This window comes from Magnolia sinica, chromosome 10, assembly GCF_029962835.1.
Source record: "Magnolia sinica isolate HGM2019 chromosome 10, MsV1, whole genome shotgun sequence".
Classification (NCBI taxonomy): Eukaryota; Viridiplantae; Streptophyta; class Magnoliopsida; order Magnoliales; family Magnoliaceae; genus Magnolia; species Magnolia sinica.
The window spans coordinates 74,105,356-74,126,598 of NC_080582.1; the positions used below are offsets into that span (position 1 = coordinate 74,105,356).

General features: G+C 42.7%; 1 protein-coding gene across 8 annotated transcripts in view; it reads right to left on the reverse strand.

Moving 5' to 3' along the window:
* Nucleotides 1-12,361: 12,361 nt before the first annotated feature.
* Nucleotides 12,362-21,243, reverse strand: part of LOC131216992 (formin-like protein 18) — an 89,525-nt gene continuing 80,643 nt past the window's right edge. For 4 of the 8 annotated variants that reach the window (XM_058211653.1, XM_058211652.1, XM_058211647.1 and 1 more), the window contains one exon: nucleotides 13,221-13,538. The gene's annotated coding sequence lies outside the window, so the exon portion shown is untranslated. Of the gene's footprint in view, nucleotides 12,819-13,220; nucleotides 13,539-15,991; nucleotides 16,023-21,243 lie in introns of those variants that run through there. The other 4 variants (XM_058211650.1, XM_058211648.1, XM_058211651.1 and 1 more) reach the window with 4 other exon arrangements.

Here is a 21,243-nt window from a genome sequence, read left to right on the forward strand (position 1 = left end):
GAGATAGGAGAAACAGGAAGAAGAAGAGGAGGCTCAGGACACGGATGAGAGCTCCCCTCCTATGACACTGGAGCATGACACTGATCGGGCTGCTAGGGAAGCCCACTTAGCTAGACTTGAGGAGGGCCAGGCTGCCCTGCGACAGGAGATTATTGATACCCAGGCCCTCCTAAAACACAGGTTTAAGAAGGTGACTCGCACCTTGAAAGCTATCCTGTGCTCCCTGTAGGATAAGGGTGTCCCTCCTCCGTCACCAGACTCTGATGTCTAGTCATCCATGCCGTCACCCTGTAACTTATTTTTGTTGTTGTTTTAGGATGTCTGTGTTTTAATGTTGATGGGCCTAGTAGTGTAGTAGGTAGAAAGTGTGTTTGTGTTTGGTAGTTTGGGCTTAGCATAGCCGCATGCGTTCCTGTCATAATTCATGTAGAACCTTATTCTATGTATTGTGACAAATTTTGTTAAATGAAATGTATTTCGTTTCTTTTGCTATAAGGTGCATTGAATGCTTAAAGAATTGAGTATTGTTATGCTACATCTGACACGGGGTGCACCCTATGTTATATAGGGAAGGCCACCTAAGGCCACGTAGAGTACGACACGTGATACACTTGGCAAGTCGTTTGACGGGGCACCTCCCCTAAGCAATAGCCATACGGACCCTAGTTTAGGCCCGTCTCCCTCTGACACTATGCCGGATTCTTAGCCGGCCATTGGCCCCACTAATGGGCCGACACTTGTGCCACCATCTACTGCACCACCTGTGGCACCATTTGTGGAACCACCCGTTGCGCCACTGGCCCCTGAGCAGGCCCATGCGTCTTCTTCGACGCCGCACGTGCCTCAAACGGCTCCACCTACTGATAGGTTCGAGCAGATGATATTGCTATGCAGCAGCAGCAGATGCAGCACCAACAGCAGTAGCAGTAACTCTTGGCCACCCTTGGGGGAATCTTTGCCCAGAGTATGGGTGTGGCTCCACCTGCACCTTTCGTACATCCTGTGGGAAATCCAGGTGCCAGTGGCCACTTAAGCAATTTCAGCGCTTATGGCCTCCTACTTTTACGGGTACTCACCGACCCAAAGAGGCCGAGTATTGGCTTGACCATATCTCTAAGATGCTAAAGCCGCTACACTGCACGGAACCTGAGCAGGTGGACTTGGTCACCTATATGTTTGAGAAGGAAGCCAGCCTATGGTGGGATAGCGTCCTGCGGACTGTTGTTGTCGGCTATGTGTGGACGTGGAAAGCGTTTGAGACCCATTTCCATGAGAAATACTATCCCCTCACTTATCGGCATGAGAAGGAAAGTGAGTTCCTTCGCCTTTGTCAGGGGGGCATGTTGGTGTCCGAGTACGAGAATCGATTTATGGAGCTGGGCAGGTATGCTCTATTGATATTAGGGGATCAGGATATGCGGATGCGGCGATTTTCTGAGGGTCCGCGACCTGAGATCTGCTCGAAGATGTGCTGCGCTAGCATATTTACCTATGCTGAACTAGTGGGCATGTCCTTGCGAGTTGAGCAGGATGGGGACAGGTTGTCCCACAAGAGGATGCCTCTGGCTCCCCGACCGTGTCCTGATCTTTCGAGCAGACTGTTCATCGGCAAGAGGCCGCGCGCAGACTCACCGCCGAGGTTGATGGCTTCAGCTGCCCCATTGAGGCGACCTGATGTGTGGTGTGCTTACTACAAGAGGCCTGACCACACAGAGGTGAACTGTTTCACCAGGATGAGAGATAGCGGCTTCTCACCACCTCAGAGGATCAACCGCCTTGCTTTGCTCACTCCACTTGCGGGAGTGCATAACGTGTTTCATGTATCTATACTGAAGAAATACGCACCTCGATCTAGGCTGCCTCGACGGCCTACAGTACCTTAGCCCAACCGTTCTCAGCAGGCGGGGGTACATGCAGTTGCACTGAGGCGTCTGATTCAGTGGCTACGGTGCCTCTAGCCTTCGAGGTCATGGCCCACATCGAAGGTACCCTCCTATTTCTGTTGGTGGACACCGGGTCCACTATTTCGGTGATATCATGTTCTGCAGTCAAGCGCTTAGGGCTGACTACGACCCCGATGGTTGGGGTGAGAGTTATCGCAGCACCGGGAACTTTTTCACATGCCACCAAGTTGTGTGAGGGTTGCCTAATAGATCTAGGAAGCAGGACGATATGTATTGATCTGATTGTCACCACGATATACCATTTCGACGTCATCCTTGGTATGGATTGGCTTACTGAAATGAGGGCCGAGATCGACTATGAAACCCGACTAGTGACAGCTCACGGACCTGACGACACGACTTTTACCTTTCCCATGCATGTCAGTTGCCCTTTTCGAGTTCTTTGTTCCACTTCCTTACTGAAGAAGGGCGGTGGTCCAACACTTGGGGACACACCAGTGGTTCGAGAGTTTGAGGACGTGTTCAGTAAGATACCTGAACTACATCCTCTGCGCGAGATCGATTTCACTATCGACCTTGTGCCTGGTGCGATACCTATTTCATTGCCAATGTATCGCATGCCTCCGTGTGAGATGGAGGAACTGAGGAAACAGATCGATGATCTGTTAGATGCTGGCTTCATAAGGCCGAGTGTGTCTCCTTGGGGAGCACCCGTATTGTTTGTGAAGAAGAAGGATGGGTCGCTACGATTGTGCATTGATTATCATAGGTTGAACCAGGTGACGGTGAAGAATAAGTCCCTTGCCCAGGACAGACGATCTGTTTGATCAGTTGAAGGGGGCATAGTACTTCACGAAGATCGATTTACAGTCACCGTATCACCAGTTGCTCGTCAGGGATAAAGACTGCAGAAGACGGCCTTCATGACCAGTTTTGGACACTATAAATTTCTTGTGATGTTGTTCGGCCTTACGAACGCACCGGCCATGTTCATGGACCTAATGAATAGGGTGTTTCGGCCGTTTTTGTTCTGATTCGTCATCGTGTTTATAGATGACATTCGGATATACTCTAAAAGTCGGGAAGAGCACGAGGAACACCTACGAGTAGTCTTGGGTACTTTAAAGAAGAACCAGTTGTTCGCACAGTATAAGAAGTACTACTTCTGGAAAGAAGAAGTTAAGTTCCTGGGACATGTGGTGTCCAAGGAAGGGATAACTATGGACCTTACCAAGGTAACCGCAGTTTAGGACTGGGAGCAGCCCGGTTCGGTTACTAAGGTGAGGAGTTTTCTTAGTCTAGCTAGGTACTACTGTCGATTTATTAGGGACTTCTCCAAGAATGTCAGACCGCTGTCTCAGTTGACACGGAAGGATCTGAAGTTCACCTGGAATGAGAAGCTGGAAGCAGCTTTTAAGGAGCTGAAGGACAGGTTGACGTCCGCCCCTGTGCTAGTATTGCTAGAGCAAGGGGTCAAGTATATTATATACATCAACGCATCTCGTGTCGGTTTGGGTTGTGTCCTCATGTAGAAGGACAGGGTGATTGCCTATGTCTCGAGGCAGTTGAGGAAACACGAGGAAAACTATCCTACTCACGACCTAGAATTAGCAGCCGTTATCTTTGCACTGAAGCTTTAGAGACATTACCTCTATGGAGAGGAGTTCGAGCTCTTTTGCGACATAAGAGCCTTAGGTACATATTCACTCAGAGGGACTTGAATATGAGGCAACGACGATGGATGGAGACCCTGAAAGACTTCAAGTTAGAAGTCTCTTACCATCCTGGCAAGGCCAACCTTGTGGCAGAGGCGTTGAGCCGCAAGAAGGTATTGGCATTTGCGGCTCTGCTGATGATAGCAGAGGGTGACATGGTAGAGTTTGTGCGAGACTTTGAGCAGAAACTCATGGTGGAGGAGCCGTATAAGGGCATCGCACATATTCGGGTACAACCCCTCATTGATGACAGGATTATCACGGCTCAAGCAGACGATGAGCTATTGACAAAGATGAGAGAGCAGGTCAGTGCAGATGAGGACTCAGAATGAAGACTTGGCACGAATGGGGGTTTACGTTACCGTGGCCGCCTATGCTTCCCAAATCTTCCTGACTTAAGACAGGAGGTCCTCGAGGCTGCACATAGTTCGAAATTAGCGATGCATCTTGGTACCATAAAAATGTATTGAGATATGAAGAGATCATACTGGTGGGACAATATGAAGGCCCACATAACAGATTATGTGTCTCGTTGCCGCACATGCTAGTAGGTCAAGACAGAGCATCGCCGACCTCCTGGACTACTTCAGCCCATGCCCATAGCTGAATGGAAGTGGGACTTCATCTCGATGGAATTTATCGCTAGATTGCCGAAGACAAGGAAGGGTTATGACTCTATTTGGGTGATCGTGGACCGGTTGACAAAATTGGCTCACTTCCTCCCAATTAACGTCATGAATTCTGCAGACGAGTTGGCCAGGCTGTACATCAGGGAAATTGTGCGTCTAGATGGAGTTCCTTTGGAGATCGTGTCGGACCGAGACACGCGATTCACATCTATCTTACGCCGCGATTCATCAGCTTATTTCAAATACTTGATTGAGTGGGTGTGGTGGCATAACGGGTGAATCAGATTTTGGAGGATATGCTGCGAGCTTGTGTGCTTGATTTCAAGGACAGTTGGGATGACTGTCTCTCGTATGCAGAGTTTACTTATAATAACAGTTTTCGGGTGAGCATTGGCATGACTCCCTATGAGGCACTATATGGGCGTTCCTGTCGGGCACCGCATTGCTGGGCAGAGGTTGGCGAGAAAAGCTTGATTGGCCCCGAGTTAGTACAGGCAACCTTAAAGAAGATAAACATTATCAGGCGTCGACTTCTGGCTGCGCAGAGCAGACAGAAGAGCTACACCGATACGAGACGGCGACCGTTAGAGTTCGAAGTTGGGGACCACGTGTTTTTGAAGGTTTTCCCAATGAAGGGAGTCCTTCGGTTTGGGAAGAAGGGGAAGCTCACGCCTAGATTTATTGGTCCATTCCAGATACTTGATCGAGTAGGGGTGGTAGCGTACCGCCTTGCTTTGCCTACTCCACTCATAGGCGTGCACAACGTATTTCATGTATTTATGCTGAAGAAATACGTTCCCGATCTTTTCCACATTATCAAATGGGAGCAGGTACAGTTGAGCGAGGACGCTACATATGTACTGCGACCAACGCGTATCCTACATAGGAAGGAGCAAGTGCTGCGCAGCAAGGTTATCCCACTCGTGAAGGTATTGTGGACGCATCACACGGAGGAAGAGGCTACTTGGGAAACAGAAGCCGAAGTCCAAAAGAACTACCCTCAGATTCTCGAAGAGTACGAAAATGTACTAATTTCGAAGACGAAGTTTTTCTTTAAGAGGGGTAGATTGTAACGTCTCGAAAAAATCCGTACAAAGACCCGAGTACCACCTCAGGCAGAAATCACCTAGGACCGAAACCTTTACAAATTAGACGAGGATTAACTAAGTGTTAAATTATATTACCTGTGAAATTAGCACTAATCGCTTTAAATACGATCTATAAGACCCAAAATGAGTAGAACAGTTAGCGCTACATTACCTTAAAACTCAGCTTGATCTAGATCCGATTGGACCGAAAACTCAATTTAATCTAGATCTAATGTCAGAGAGCTTAAGTCCGACCGCACACAGAAAAGGGGCCTCCAGAAGTGCTCTGTTAGATCGAAACAAACGCTCTTCAGACATAACCTAAGTATACCTTGGCCCTGGGGCCATTACCATTAGTCTTGGGCTTATATAAGGGCCTTAAACCCCCCCTCTCTCATCTCATATGAATTTGGAAAACCCTAGGAGAGAGAAGAGAGAAAAGAGAAGGAAAGAGAGAGGAAGTGAGAGAGTGTATTAGCGTTTGTTCTTGGGATTTAATCCTACCACTCCACACGCTTATCTATCGTGTCTGTAGCGATATTCCGGCATTTCTGATAGCGTACTTGGGTAAGAAAACCTAACCCTAATCTGTTTTAGGGTATCATATAGTATTAGTGGTGAAATAGCTAACCTAATTCATGTTATAGGTTGTCATTCTGTCGTTGATAAAGACTAAGTGTTTAAAACGAATCCGTTACACGTTTACCGGTGTAAGGTACGGACTATATACGTTTAGGTTATGGTTTTCAAGATTTTCAATGCCGGGTAATGATTTATTACTGTCATGGGTGCCATTTCACATGCCAGACGTGATGTTTGTTTCGCTTTACGAATACATATGAACTATGTCGAGTATAGTGTATTCTATGTATTTGTTGAAATAATTGAATACGTATGGTTTTTAGATTTGCAGTCAACATGATTATCTGTCATGCATATATGCTTGTTGTATATGCGACAACTCCTTGTCGAAAGGTTTTGCCTTAATACATATTATAACCAACATACGTCATGTATGTTGGAATGTGTAGACTAAATGTTAGTAAGAATGTCTAAATGAACTAGTAGTTAGTTAATTGTACTTTGTATGGGTGTTGAGATATGATTCTCAACTACCTTAACTATGTGTATGATTTCCTCCATGTGTTTTATACTATAATGTCTGTTTAGGCATGGAATGCATATGTGTGAATTCATGTTTGAGTTGTATTCCATAAAATGCTCGAATGATTGTATGATTTGAATTATTGATCCATTACTACTTTGACTTTCTCATATGAATACTTGTTGTAATTGAATGCGGTTGGGACTATCATATAGTTTAGGCAATTGGTAACAGGTTTTGACCAGTTGACTGAAGTTGTTTCGCCATATAGGATATGGTCGATGAATCCGAGCCGTACTTGGGGTGTCGATAGTGGTTAGGCCACACGGAGTGCTTACGCACTTCATGTCGATCAACTCTACGTACACTCGTACTAGTCGAGCTCGTCAAGTAACCCAATTGACCTGATGTATGTTCACCATGTTTGGACCCTACTGTTTGAATCTAAGATACCAAACTTACCAGTGGAAAGCCCGTTTAACCTTGGTACCTCGATTCACTAAGACTCATGAGCCGGACATGGTGGTATGAGACACCGTGGTCGAGCTGTCGGCCTACGCTGGGGCGACGAGCATCCTCGTAGTGTTCAGTGAGCAACACAGCCACATGAGCTGAATACGGTAGTATGAGACATTGTATTCAAGCTGTCGGCCTATACTGATCAGGTGACAAGCCCTTTGTAGTGACCTCGAGCATGCTCTGAGACTGCGTAGAGGCGATGAGCCTTTCTGTAGCAATTAGAGTACAAACTAGGCCTACATTGATCAGGTGACGAGCCCTTTGTAGCGACCTAGAACCGTAACATCGTATGAGATTTACTAGGACTGACGATCCTAGAATGGATCACTGTTTGAAAAATGATATAAGGGAGATACCTTAGTTTTCCAATCCTGCTGTATGAAAAGGACTAATAAGAACTTGGTAAGCACGCTCATGCACTGCATTGCATGTGCCGTTTGGCATTGGGTAGAGCACTGAGGAGGTGACTGACATGCGCGACCGTGAGATGAAGATCGCAGAGGGAGTACAGGCGAGGGCATGCATCATTTATATATACCATTCTTACATTCATTAGGGTACTTAGGGATGTGTGATTGTATTGCTTTATCATTACTGCTTGACTGAATTGATAACATGTTAACTTTTGCTCTATTGTTCCACTGAGTTGATCACTCCCATGTTACGGGACGGTGTTTTAAACACCAACCAGACCATGTTTTAGTTTTAGATGATGGCGCAGCTGGCGAGGCAGAGCCAAACTTTGAGGATGATGAGGAAGCATTCTCATATATGCAATATTCCGGTGGGTTTACGTAAACCGTTCTGAATCAACGGGGCTTCAGGGTTCATGCTTTGTAGAGGACTACCACTCTTTTGACATTTTGTATTTTGAACGATACTTGTATTTATTTGACTTGGCAATTTATTCATACTCTGGAGATCGGAAACGGTCTATACGTTTTATCTATGCTTATATACCTCTTTTAGTCTTCCGCTTGTGTAACTCAATTGTTCTGAAGTATGAATTACTGTTTTAGTATGATCCCATTCATGTTTACCCGTACTAACATAGACAACATTCAATCACCATCAATTATGTTGCATAAGTGATGTGTTGGAACTCAGGAGTTGGGCATTTGCACGACCCTCGATTTTCAGGGCGTTACAGGTATACAGGAAGATGAAAGCATTAATGAAGACAGATAACGAAAAGTACAAGGCAAGGCTCGTAACAAAGGGGTTCTCACAGAGGGAAGTAGTAGACTATAATAAGATTTTCTCTCTAGTCGTGATACATACCTCAATTAGGGTGCTACTTGACATGGTAGCAGAATCCAATTTGAAATTGGAGCAACTCGATGTGAATACAACATTCTTTCATAGGAACTTGGAGGAAATCATTTATATGAGGTAAACTGAAGATTTAAAGAGCTCGGTAACGAAGGCCATATGTGGAGGTTGAAGAAGTCATTGTATGGGCTTAAGCAATCTCTAAGGTAGTGTTATAAGCGGTTTGATTCCCACATGGTGGAAATTTATAACAAGTGTGAATACGATTGCTATGTATACTACAGGGTACTTGAGAATAGATCCTATATTCTACTAATGCTTTATGTAGATGATATACTGATTGCTGCAAAGGACAATAAGAAGATACTCTTGCTTAAGTCTCTGTTAAGTAAATAGTTTAACATGAAGGATTTGGGCACTATGAAGAAGATCTTGGACATGAAGATAAGTAGAGATAAAGAGTTTGGGAAGCCGTGGTTTTCTCAAAATGGTTATGTGCAGAAGTTGCTAAAGAGGTTCTATATGGAAAGTGCTAAGCCAGTTAACACGTCTCTAATAGGTTATTTTAAGTTGTTAGCCAGGTTGTGTCTAAGTATAGAGGAAGAGATTTTAGAAATTTCACGAGTACGGTACGCTAGTGCAGTGCGGAGTCTCATGTATGCAATGGTTTGCATGATGCCGAATATCTCACAAGCGGTTAGCATGGTTAGCAAATATATGGCAAATCCTGGTAAAAAATATTGGAATACTGTTAATATTAGGTATCTCAAGGGCACAATTGGCATTGAAATCATATTCGAGGGACATGGAGCTTCAGGTGGAGTTGTAGGCTATGTGGATTCGGATTTTGCACGTGACTTAGACAACAAGAGGTCTATTACAGAATATGTTTTTATATTAGCAAGCGGACCGGTATAGCATATTAGCAAGCGGACCGGTATAGCGTTGTCTACAAGTGAGGCGAAATACATGATCGCGACAGAGGTGTTAAATGAGGCATTGTAGTTGGAAGGTCTAATAGGAAAACTCAAGTTGAAGCAAGACGAGATTCGATTGCATTGCGATAGTCAAAGTGCTATCCATCTGGCAATAAATCAAGAGTATCACGTTAGAACTAAGCACATCGACTTGAGGTTCCACGAGATACGGAAGCTCATTGCTCCAGGGGAGATTTTATTTCAAAAGATTCGCACAGATGACAATGTTACAGACATGTTGACAAAGCCAGTGACTACAAAGAAGTTCAGGCATTGCTTGGGCTTGATCAATCTTTATAGGAATCGATGAGATTGGGTACCCTTGCACAGGGGTGTAGATGGAGTTGTGTTCCAAGTGAAGAATGCAGGTAGAGGTCTACGCTCAATGTGAATATTGCATGGGAAGTCTTCAAGGTGACTTGGCAAAATGCAAGTCAATGTGGTAATTGTTGTACATGATGCCTTGAATTCTATAAATTTGCTATGTAGAGAAGTTTAGGTTCAATTCCATCGAAACTGTTTTCGGTTTGACCAAAAATTAGAGAATTTTTAGGTTGCTTGTTGTGATGTTTTGGTCGTTTTTGGTTCGACTAAAAATTTAGTAGGGTTGATTTAGTCCGGTTGAAGGTTGCAATCAGTCCGATTAGATATGTTACCCAGAGTTGCGCAAATCGAGCTATTTAAGTCCTAATCTCGATTAGGGCTTGTACGAACAAGTGTTTTCTCTCTAAGGGCGAGGGCTTTCAGGAGGTGAGAGGGGTTCTAATACTTGTAGGGGCTTGGGAAGGGCTTTCCATGGGATTGCGGATCGCAAGGGGAGATTGGGTAATCCTATAATCGGAGAAGGTGAGTGGTGTACTCTACAGTTTTAATTATAGTTGAGATCTTTTTCACTTCGTGCCATGATTTTTTCTCACAAGGATTTTTCATGTAAAATATCGTATGTTCGGTTGGTTGATTTTTGATTTGGTTATCTGTTTTATTATATTGTTTTATTTTTATTTATCATACTCCCGCAGAGTGCATAAATTAGCAGTAGTGTTAGATTCAAATTTTCTAATACCTATAATTAATCTGAATTTGTTGTAGCTTGGGCTCAAACATTATTGTGGTGTGATAAGGAGCCGTTACTCTAGCAATCCCCTTAGGGCGGAATAAACAAAACCCAAAACTCCCTTGGAAAGAAGAGATCCAGCAGCACCCACTCAGCGAACAGGGCCTCTGAACTCGAGGATCTAGGTCATACAGCTAATACGTTGGTGTTTTCAAATACCCTTTCATCTTCAACAATCAGCAATCTATAGGATGGTGTAATACGAAAATAGCGGATGTGACGTTACTAACGTGTAAATATCGATCCTCCGTAGGAGTGTGAAGTTTGAACGGTTCGATCTGAATTGGAATGAACAGAGGAGGAGCTATTCCAAGTAGGGGTGGCAGTGGGTCAGGTTTGGGTTCGACGATGGAGCTCAAGTCGACGTAACACAGCAGCCCAAGTCCAAGCCCATTAAATTGCTTAGACTGTTCGGCCTGAAAATTAATCAAATCCCTGTCCATGGATGTGGACTATCTAAATTTCTCTTTGGCTCTTTTGATGGTCAAGATCATCAGCATTTGTAGCCCGAACAGGGCCCACATGCCAAAACCAACCTTTGCTCCTAACTGTCCAATTTAGGGATGCCATGCTATTTGGGCCACCATAAGAAACCCAATTTTGATGGACGATTCTGATTGTGATCATCGTCACGTGCAACGAATTTAGAACATTAATACAAAAAAAATTTCAATGGTTGGATTTAAATCTAAAAATCGGTGGTCAGGATCACAACTGACGCTTGATTGTCTGGCCACGGTTTGAAAGTATGGTGAACATGGACGGTTCAAATTACGGAACCATCACAACATATGGTTGTGAACGCGCACGTTTCAAATCATCGCCCATTGCAACATATGGTCCCAATAGCACGAGACAGGAAGGCCGCCGATGATAAGAAAACCCATTTCAGGCTTTCAGCATTCATTTTCCCATGTGGCCCACATTCAGAACCTTCATCTGCTGGGCCCATGGATTAGATATCTTAGGTCTGATGGAGCTCAGTGGATGGGTGACTCCCCCAAAATCATCTGGATCAAACAATTCTAATGATGGTGTCCATGTCCTGCGAATAGACGGTTAAAAAGATACCACAGTTGTGGACTGCAATAAAAACCTAAAAATAGAACAGCTAGGAGCTTCCAATCTAAGGTGGTACAGGGTTAATGGTTCATCCACGTTGATGCCCATCTGATCAACGGTCTGTATCACCATTACTTGGGCCTCATCTTTCCATACACAAAACCTCCTGCATCCTCGTAGGGCCCATTTGACTTAGTTTAAAAAAATGTTTTTTTTTTTTTTTTAAAAATAAAATCTAAAAACCACCTTTTTATGCTTAAGTATCTTTGAGTAGCCCTTAATTACTCAATTTAAAAACAAATTTGAAGTTTTTTGCCACAAGACCTGGCCCAGTAGGGGTGCACACGGAACCGGTGGAACCTGTAAACTGGACCAGAACCGACCCAACTGCACAGTTTGGTCTGGTTCTGAAGCGCACCAGTTGCAATTGCGGTTCCAAAAATCAAAGAACCGGTTAATTTGGTTCTGTTCTCGATTTGGGGTTCCATTGAACCGAACCAGACCTTGGATCTGAACCTGAAACGGGACCCCTTAGTCAACAAACGTTTAAATTTTAATTTTTTTAAACATAAAAAGCAAAAAAAAAGAGGATCGTAATCTTTCTTTATTCTCCCCCTCTTTCATATGGTCTTTCTGTCTCAAGAACCGTGTAATTGGACTGGATTTAAAAAAAAACCATGCAATTGTGTTGAATTATAAAAATAAACCATGCAATTGGACTGAATTATAAAAAGCCTAGAACTGTAGAACCGAACTGGAACAGGTTTTTTACTGTCCAGTTTCTATTCAGTTCTAAGGTGCAAACGGCAGGGGTCCGGTTGTAGATTTTCTGAAACAGTTGAGAATGGTTCAGTTCCAGTTTCACCCCAGAATCGGACTGAACCGAACCGTGTGCACCCCTACATTTGCCCAGCACTCGTAAAATGGACGATCTCTCTCTCTCTCTCTCTCAAGGTTTGTTAGTTGCAAACGAGAGTAGAGCAGTTCCACTCCATATGTGCCTTCAGGGCATGCAGATCCAAGATCAAATCCATACATAAATTGGTCCAACCATGTTTTTCCTAAATTAATGTGGTCCACTCAGAAAACAGGCCCCAGTAATCGAACGAACAATTGGATGGGTTAGGAAACTTCAGCTTCCAAATATTTGAAGCTGTACATTTGTTTTGTAAACTGTAGCCCACCTAACCAATGGATCAACCTAATTCTTGCGGCAGCATCAGCATAGTGGTGCCTCTGTGGATGGTTTGAATCTCAGACCTATGTGCCATAATGTCAACCATGTGGCATGTACATTAGCTTCACCGTACGTGTGTGGGCTTATCAAATCTCGTCTGCGGGGCCCACTGCAACGACTGTACAACATCCACTCTGTCCATTTCGTCATATCATGGTAGGGTATGACTCCAAAAAATGAGGTAGATCGGGCCACCCTGCATATAACAGTAGGTATTCAACACTCACCATTGAAACCTTAGTAGGGAAATTGTCTCTTATGCATGTTTACCAAACAAGCACTTCACATAAGCAACTCTCAAGAAAGAATCAATTCTGAAGCAACAGCAAACATGCCCTTAATGTAAGGGTACATATTCGAGAGAGGAATAGTATTCAGTCCTGCAAATGGTCTCAGCGATCAATCAATTTAAAAACCATGACACATCCGGACCTTCCATCTGTTGGGCCCCATGGTTGAATGGGATGCACACCTAAACCGCTGAAAAGGTGGTCAGAAAATAGCCCCCCCAACAGTCAGTGTTCAATGCGTCCCTTCAATTCGAGGGCTAGGATGATAATCAAAATGGTATGATTTCAGCACAAAATAGATGAAAAAATAGATGAACGGTGTGGATTTAATACATGCATTCATACAGGAGCAATAAAGAAAGTGAGAAAGGATTGCTATGCACTAATAATTACATCAGATGGGCATAACTAACTTCTTCACATCCTAAGTTAATTCAAATATACAAGAGGGAAAAAAAAAAGAATAATAACAATAATAAAAGGGTTAAAAAAAAGAAAAGAAAACCCTCTAATCTTCTCTAATTCAAGATATATGTTATACATTGTTACAACAAAAGATAAGTACCGCGAATGCATATTTTATACAAGGTGCTCCTCCATCTAGCCACCTCAAACTGCCCCTGTTCCTGTCACAGCAGATTGGGTTCTAAGATTAATACATTGTGAAAAGGAAGAGGAATGATATGATGTGAGAGGTTAGCTAGGCCCACATGCATGTGATATTGATTGCCCGAATCAAATATGAGGTCGATCCATTGATTGGGTGTGGGCTGCAAAGTCAGAATCAAGTGGACGGCCAGAAAAAGGAAGAAAAGAAAACTTGGCCAAGTTTTCCTCATTGTTTTTTAAGCTGTGGCCCACTGATAAGTGATCTGCCCTGATTTCTGGGCAGATCATTTACAGAGTAGGATCCACACTGATGAAAGTATTGCATCTGACACATTGAAGCAAGTCGTGGGCCTAGTTGTGTGTAAGGGGCTGCTTTGCACAGGCATTGCAGCTTAGCAAACCTTGTGGTAAGATTATGGGATTTTTACAAAAGACTCCCTCATTATTTTGGAATTTACATTCCAGTACCTTCTATTAAAAATCTTTGTTTATTAAGATAACTAGAAAATTTTTAGGGTACCTTCCATTAGATTTCTCTAAAGGAGGTGAGATTAAAATAGCTTATATTTTTCTAATGACAAAAATGTACTCCCAATTTCTCAACACTTCTGATCACTTAATCATTCATGAAAGCAGCGTGACATGTTTGGTGATCCAAAGTCTCCATACAGGCGTGACGAACTCCAGACAAGCCATGTATCCAAAAGATCCGAGAGCATTTTTGTCATTTAAAAAATAAGTTGGTTAATTCAATTGCTATGAGGGTGTGCTTGGTAAACTAAATAAAAAAAGTTTGATAAAAAAAAAGTCTGAAATTAATTTTAAGTAATGGATCCATTGTGTACTGAATTTTAGTATTGATAAGTGTTGGAATGCCTGTTCGGTAAACTGTCTGAAAAAATTCCTGTACACTGAAATTTAGTACTGAATCCAAAAATTTCTGTTTGGTAAAAATATATGAAATTTGGCAATTTAACCAAATTGTCCCTAATTCGGGCCCATACCCTAACATGATTTAAAAAAACAGATGGACGGGGTGGATTTTTCACAAACATCACAATGGGCCTCACCTAATTGGCATCCTTCCAAATCTGGAGTGGATAAGGCGTTACCGGGGTAACGTCAGACCATGGGGCCCACCTCGATGTATGTGTTGTATATCCACACAGTCCATCCATTTTTCTAGATCATTTAGGATATGGTCACGAAAATGAAGAAGATTCTGATCTCAAGTGGACCACACCTCAGGGATTGAAATCCCACAATTAAAAACTTTTTGGGGGCAATTAAAGTTTTGGATCAAGCTAATATTTGTCTGCTCCCTTCGTCCAGGCCTATGTGACCTGAGAATTGGATCTGTTTCATTTTTGGGCTCACACCCTAAAACGATATGAAAAAACGGATGGACAATGTTGATGTAGAATGCACACATCAAGGCGGGCCCCACCATCTTGGGTGAGGCCGGGGCCACACCTAATCTGCTCCCTGCATTCCTCGGATGCAGATTTCCTACCAAAAGCCTTTCACATGAAGTTCCTGCACAGGGATGCTAGGAAGGGCCCACCGTGATGTTTGTGAGAAATTCGCTCCGCCCATCCCTTTTGAGAACTCATTTTGGGACATTTGACCAAAAATGAAGTGGATCCAAAACTCAAACCACATGAGAGGGAACAGTGGGGATTCAATGACCACCGTTGAAATATTTGTATGGCCAAAAAAGTTTCTCATCAGGCTAAGTTTTTAATGTTTTCACTTTATCCTAGTGGAAATTTCCTTATAAATGGTTTGGATGGCATATAAACATCAAGATGGACGGAGTGGATTTCTGAAAAGCATCCTTGTGCAGGAACTTCCTGTGAAAGCCTTTTGGCAGGAAATCTGCACAATCTAGTAGCCATCTCGGTGTTGATGTGGTAAAGTTCTATCAGCCCCACCATGAGGTATGTGCTAGATCCATACCATCTATCCATTTTTTCAGATCATTTTAGGTCACGAGCCCAAAAATGAGGCAGATCCAAAGCTCAAGTGGACCACACAACATAAACAAGTCGACATTGAATGCCTACAATTGAAAACTTTTTGGGGGCCATGGACGTTTTGGATCAAGCTGATATTTATGTTTTCCCTTCATCAAGGTCTGTGTGACCTTATGAACAGGTTGGATGGCCATAATACATTATGGTGGGCCTTCGGAAGGTTTCGATGGTGAGCTTCATTGTCCCCATAGCTTTCTGTGGTGTGGTCCACTTGAGCTTTGGGTCTGCCTCATTTTTTTTTGGCTCATGCCCTGAATCGATGTGGCAAAATGGATGGATGGGGTGGATATAACACATACATCATGATAGGGTCCAATGAACTTTGCCACGCCCCCAAAACATCAACGCAATTACCCCTGAAGGCTTTACTGGAAGTTACTTCGAATGGGCAAAGTTGTCATTTTTAGAAAAAAATTTAACACGAAGTCACTTACCGCATTCCGGACTCACAACTTAACGCATTCCCTGCATAAACCACCCCCGAATTGAATCCATGATTAATTTCCATTAAGGACTATTTTTAAATGTGCTAAACAAACACCCAAAATAGCATTTTAAGTAGCTGAAATCTGATTTTTAGAATTCAGGGGCATAGTGGTAAACAAACAGCCCCTCAGAGAAAATCTAATAGAAGGTACCCGAATGAAATGATCTATACTAACAAGTAGTTTAATCAAAAGCTTTTTTTTAAAAAAGTACCAGGATGTAAATCCCCAAATAATGAGTAGTCTTTCGTAAAAATCCCTAAGATTTATCTGGTCAGGAGAACAAAACAGAAGCCATTTCACTGGCTCCATATGACAGGTCCTGCAGGTACCAACAAAAGGGATTGCATTGTGAGATTACTCCCCACTGAAGGAACCAATCAAAGGGCTTCTTCCATTTGCTCTTTTCTCGTTAGGCAACCCGATAATATCAATCTCAAAATAAAGAGAACTAAAATCAACATGCTATAAACAAGGAATTATGTGATCCTCGGTTTGAGGATATGGAATATTGTAATGCAATGAATTTGTACAAGTGGGCCCATTTCCACTGGCCCAAACCATAGGTCAAAAACCTGAAAACCTAACTCTATGTCCAGCCTGGTTGGTCAACTCGAAGACTACAAGTGGCATGCCTTGAGCTGACAGTAAGCAATGGTAGCCAACTTAAGCAATGGTCACTAACCATGCCATTAGCTGACGGTAAGCAATGGCAGCCAACTTAAGCAATGGTGATGATGCTCCCTTCTGACCTGAGGGACTTTGGAAAAGAACTGCCGTTCCTGCTCCTCTCTAGCTTCGCCAGTCAGTATAGAAAGATGACGGCATTATAATGATTAAGGAGAACACCTTTCCTAGTAGAGTTTATTATTATTATTATTTTTTTATTTTTTATTTTTAATTTTTTAATTTTTATAAATTTTTTTTTTTTTAAAACTTTTTTGGAGGACACACTATGATGCAAGACATGAAATTAAATATGGAATGCAAGAGATCAAGCTTGAGATTATACCAATTTTAAACAATCACAAAATTCCACATCCTACATACTATCAAATATTCAAAAAGGGGAATATATGGGAGTCCAAGCCTACACAACTTTAGGGCTGGAACCAGTGTTCGAATGATCTCCAATATTGTTGAAATATCTCCAATATTATCTTTATCTCCAGCTCAGCGATACCGATAACGCTGGTAGTGAACCCATAACACTAGTAGTATAAAAAATTCCAGGTATTAGCAATGTATCGCTAAGTATCGCCAACGTATCAATATCGCTTATGTAATCACCAATATTTTCAACTATGTAAATTCTAGGTGTCCCTTGTACTACCAATGCATCAATATCACCAATGTATCACCAATATTTTCGACTATGTAAATTCTAGGTAATGCTTGTATCATAAGTGTATCAACAATATTTTAATAATATTGCCAATGAATTGAGATCATCAAAATTTTGTTTATTAGAAAATTTTTTATTTCATTTTTTTTTTCATGGGCACATGGTTGTATGTAGTGTTCACTTTGTCATTGATACTATTGATAATATCTCGATATTATCGATATTGCAACATGCACGATATTGCAACCACAATCTTCCGTTTCCTTTCCAATTGTTGATGATTTCTTGGTGAAATATCATGTGTTGTTATTTTGCAATACTGATGGATGTTTGGATGGAAGGTTGGATGGTTAAAAAGGCTGGATGTGATGGTTGGACTGATTCTTACAACAAGACATGCTCTTAAGGCCCCATTAAATGGAAACTTGTTATGTAGGCATTCTTTTTGCTTTTTTTTTTTTTTTTTTTTTATATTTTAATTTTTAATTTTTAATTTATTTTAAATATGCAAATATGTACATTTTAACATCTCCTGAAGTTTTACTCAAAATTCCATCATTTTCCCATTTTTCCCATATTTCCCCGCATTTTCAGTTATCAGCGATATTATCGGCGATATCGACATTGTTTCTGTATCCCTGGCGAGCGAAACTTGTAGCGATACCGATACTTCGAACACTGGCTGGATCAAACAAAATTATAAGCCAAACAAGCCCAAAGGAGTGTAAAGTCCTCTATTCTTGCAAAGGATTGTTCCCAACTCAAGAGATTCACTAAGTTTCAATTTGGGAGAAAATCTAGGGTTTGGAAATTGGGGATAATTGAGATTTGGGACTCTTTAGGGTTAGGGATTTGGATGAGAAGGTTTATTTAGACAAAAAGGAAGGAAATAGAAGGGAAGAGACTACTTGGGGTGGGTTGTGCACGCTGGGCAGCCAAGGGGCCTGGACGCACGTGCATGATAGGTCGGCCGCACGTGTGCAGGGCCCACAAAATCTAGAAAAGCTTTCTAGGCTGGGATCGGTCAAGGATGGACAAATTTCATACCAAGTTTCATGTTGATCCGATGCACGGTTTGTGCGTAGTCCTCTGTCGAAGTTTCAGCCCCTCGGATGGGCCAGAATCTAAAAATCTGCTTGTGCATTGCTGTAGGAGAAAACTTGGATGCGAAAAGAGGTGAATCTGATAATGGAAGGGGTGTGGAGGGAGATGGAATTCGTGCGTAAGAAGATAGAGATGGTTTGGAGCGGATGTGGCATCGCAACACGGTAGTTAACCCTTCGAGGAAGGAAGGGCTTCACACCCAATTCGATTCTTCAACCCAGAGAGAGAGAGAGAGAGAGAGAGAGAGAGAGCGCATGAATTTTTATTCATAAACATCATTGCAATACTTACATGAGATTGCTATATTTATAAGAAAACCCTAAACCCAAAAAAGACAAAATTACCCTTGTGCCATGTGCGCACACTAATACCAAAGCTTAAAGCATATAAATACTAATCTAAGCAATCTAAGCCATTCATGAAGTTTCTATTAACAAAAATAATCAAAACTCAATATCCTAGATCATTTAAAGTAGTCGGCCATGATCATGAGATCCGCTGGTAGAATCTATGTGATGATCGGGTCCACTCCGATGTTCCATAACACAGCCCCCTAATTATGAGGCCCTCCAAAGATGTCGTCGTCGATCCAAATCGAAAGTGGGGCCCGCCTCCTCCTCGAATACGTGCGTAGAGGGGGTGTGTGCATGATGTCCTCATAAACTTTCCTCGGCTGTGAAGGTTTCGCCATTGGCGAAACAAAACTCCTGAACCGCTCCAAGATGTTTGGATCAAGTCTCTGAAGTTCCTCCTCAGTGAGTCACGTACTGTCTGAAGCTGGGCATGACTTCCACTTGACAATGAACTTTTGAAAACCGTCGTCCAGCGTTGATACAATTTGGTGGTCTAAAATATCCTTATCTCCTCTCTGGATGTGGGAAGGGTAGGTATGGAGGTAAAGGCTGAGAAGATGGGTCGGGAAGATGCCATGAGTTAAGGGAAAGATCTGAGGAACTGGGATGATTATGTGAAAGGTTGGACAATGCGTCAGTGGTCCCCTGAAATGAAACTAGATCCTCCACATTGTATGTGGAACTAATTCCCATGGAGGGTGGAAGATCTACCACATACGCATTGGGACCGTTTTGTTTTATAATTTTGAATGGTCCAGCGCTACGTGCGTGTAATTTCCAAACGGCTCCCTGAGGATACCGCTCTGGCCTGATGTGGACTATCACAGAGTCTCCTATATTGAATTCCTTGAATCGTTTATGTTGGTTTGCAGAAAATTTGTATTGTTCATTACTAGTATTGATCTTTAATGAATGAATATGATGTGCAAAGGACTCTCCAGACTTTGATGACCTATGAGACAGGGATATAGGGACAAGATTAATAGGCTTTCGAGGTTTATAACCAGTAACGACTTCAAAAGGACTCAAACCTGTGGATCTATTGACTGAACTATTAAATGCAAACTCGGCGATAGGTAGTGCAGTGTCCCACGTCCTGATGTGCTCCCCCACTAAATACCTGAGCAAATTTTCTAGGCTCCTATTGACCACCTCAGTTTGACCATCAGTCTGAGGGTGGTAGGTAGAAGAAAATTGAAGCCTGGTACTTATCATATGCCATAGTGTCTTCCAAAAATAACTTATAAACCACACGTCACAATCAGACACTATGGTTTTGGGTAACCCCTGAAGTTTGACAACCTCACTAAAGAACAATTTAGCAACATGGGAGGCATCAGAAGTCTTTGAACAAGGGATGGAATGGGCCATTTTAGAAAAAACGGTCCACGATAACAAATATGGAATTGTGTTTTCGAATGGCCTTGGGAAGTCCAAGCACGAAGTCCATACTGATGTCCTACAAAGGGGCGAATGGAACTGACAAAGGTGTGTATAGCCCCGTATTCTGTTTTTTCTGCTTTGCCAGTTGACGAATACGACACTGTCCTGTAATTTTGGTCACGTCTCGCTTGATGCTTGGCCAATAGAATTTATCCTCCAATAGGGCAATAGTCTTGTCTCGACCAAAATGACTTGTGACCCCTCTTGAATGTAACTCCCAGACAAAAAAATCGTGGAGGGAGGTGCGAGGTATGCACAAACGGCCACTCCTAAACAAATATCCGTCCAATATCAAATACTCACTGCTAGCTCTTGACGGACTCTCTAACAACGATGCGTACACAACTCCAAAATCGGGGCACTCAGAATAATCCTCTCTGACACGCTCGAGCCTTGTGACTTCGACACTCATGGAGTTGAGTAACACGACTCAACGACTCGACGCATCGATAGACTTATTCTCTATACCGGTCTTGTGCTTAAGCATAAAAGTGTACTCTTGAAGGAACTTGACCCGCTTGGCATGCCTAAGGTTTAATTTCTTTTGAGAATTCAGATATCTCAAGGCCTCGTGATCTGAGAACAAGATGAATTCTTGTGGCAATAGATAGTGATGCTAGTGGCGTAGCGACTGCACTACCGCATAAAATTCTTTGTCATAGGTGGAGTATTTTTGCTTCGCCTCATTCAGTTTCTCACTTAAAAAGGCGACATGGTGCCCCTTTTGACTAAGTATTGTTATACACGTCGCATGCAACCTCAAAAACTTTCGAAAAGTTCGGAAGTTGCATGATTGGAGCCTCGGTCATCTTAGCCTTTATCTCGTTAAAGGCCTTCGAGGCTGCCTTCGTCCATTAAAACTCTCCTTTTTTCATGCAATCCGTGACGAGAGCCATAATGGAATTGAAGCCTCGAATGAACCGCTTATAGAAGGTGGACAAGCTGTGAAAGCTGTG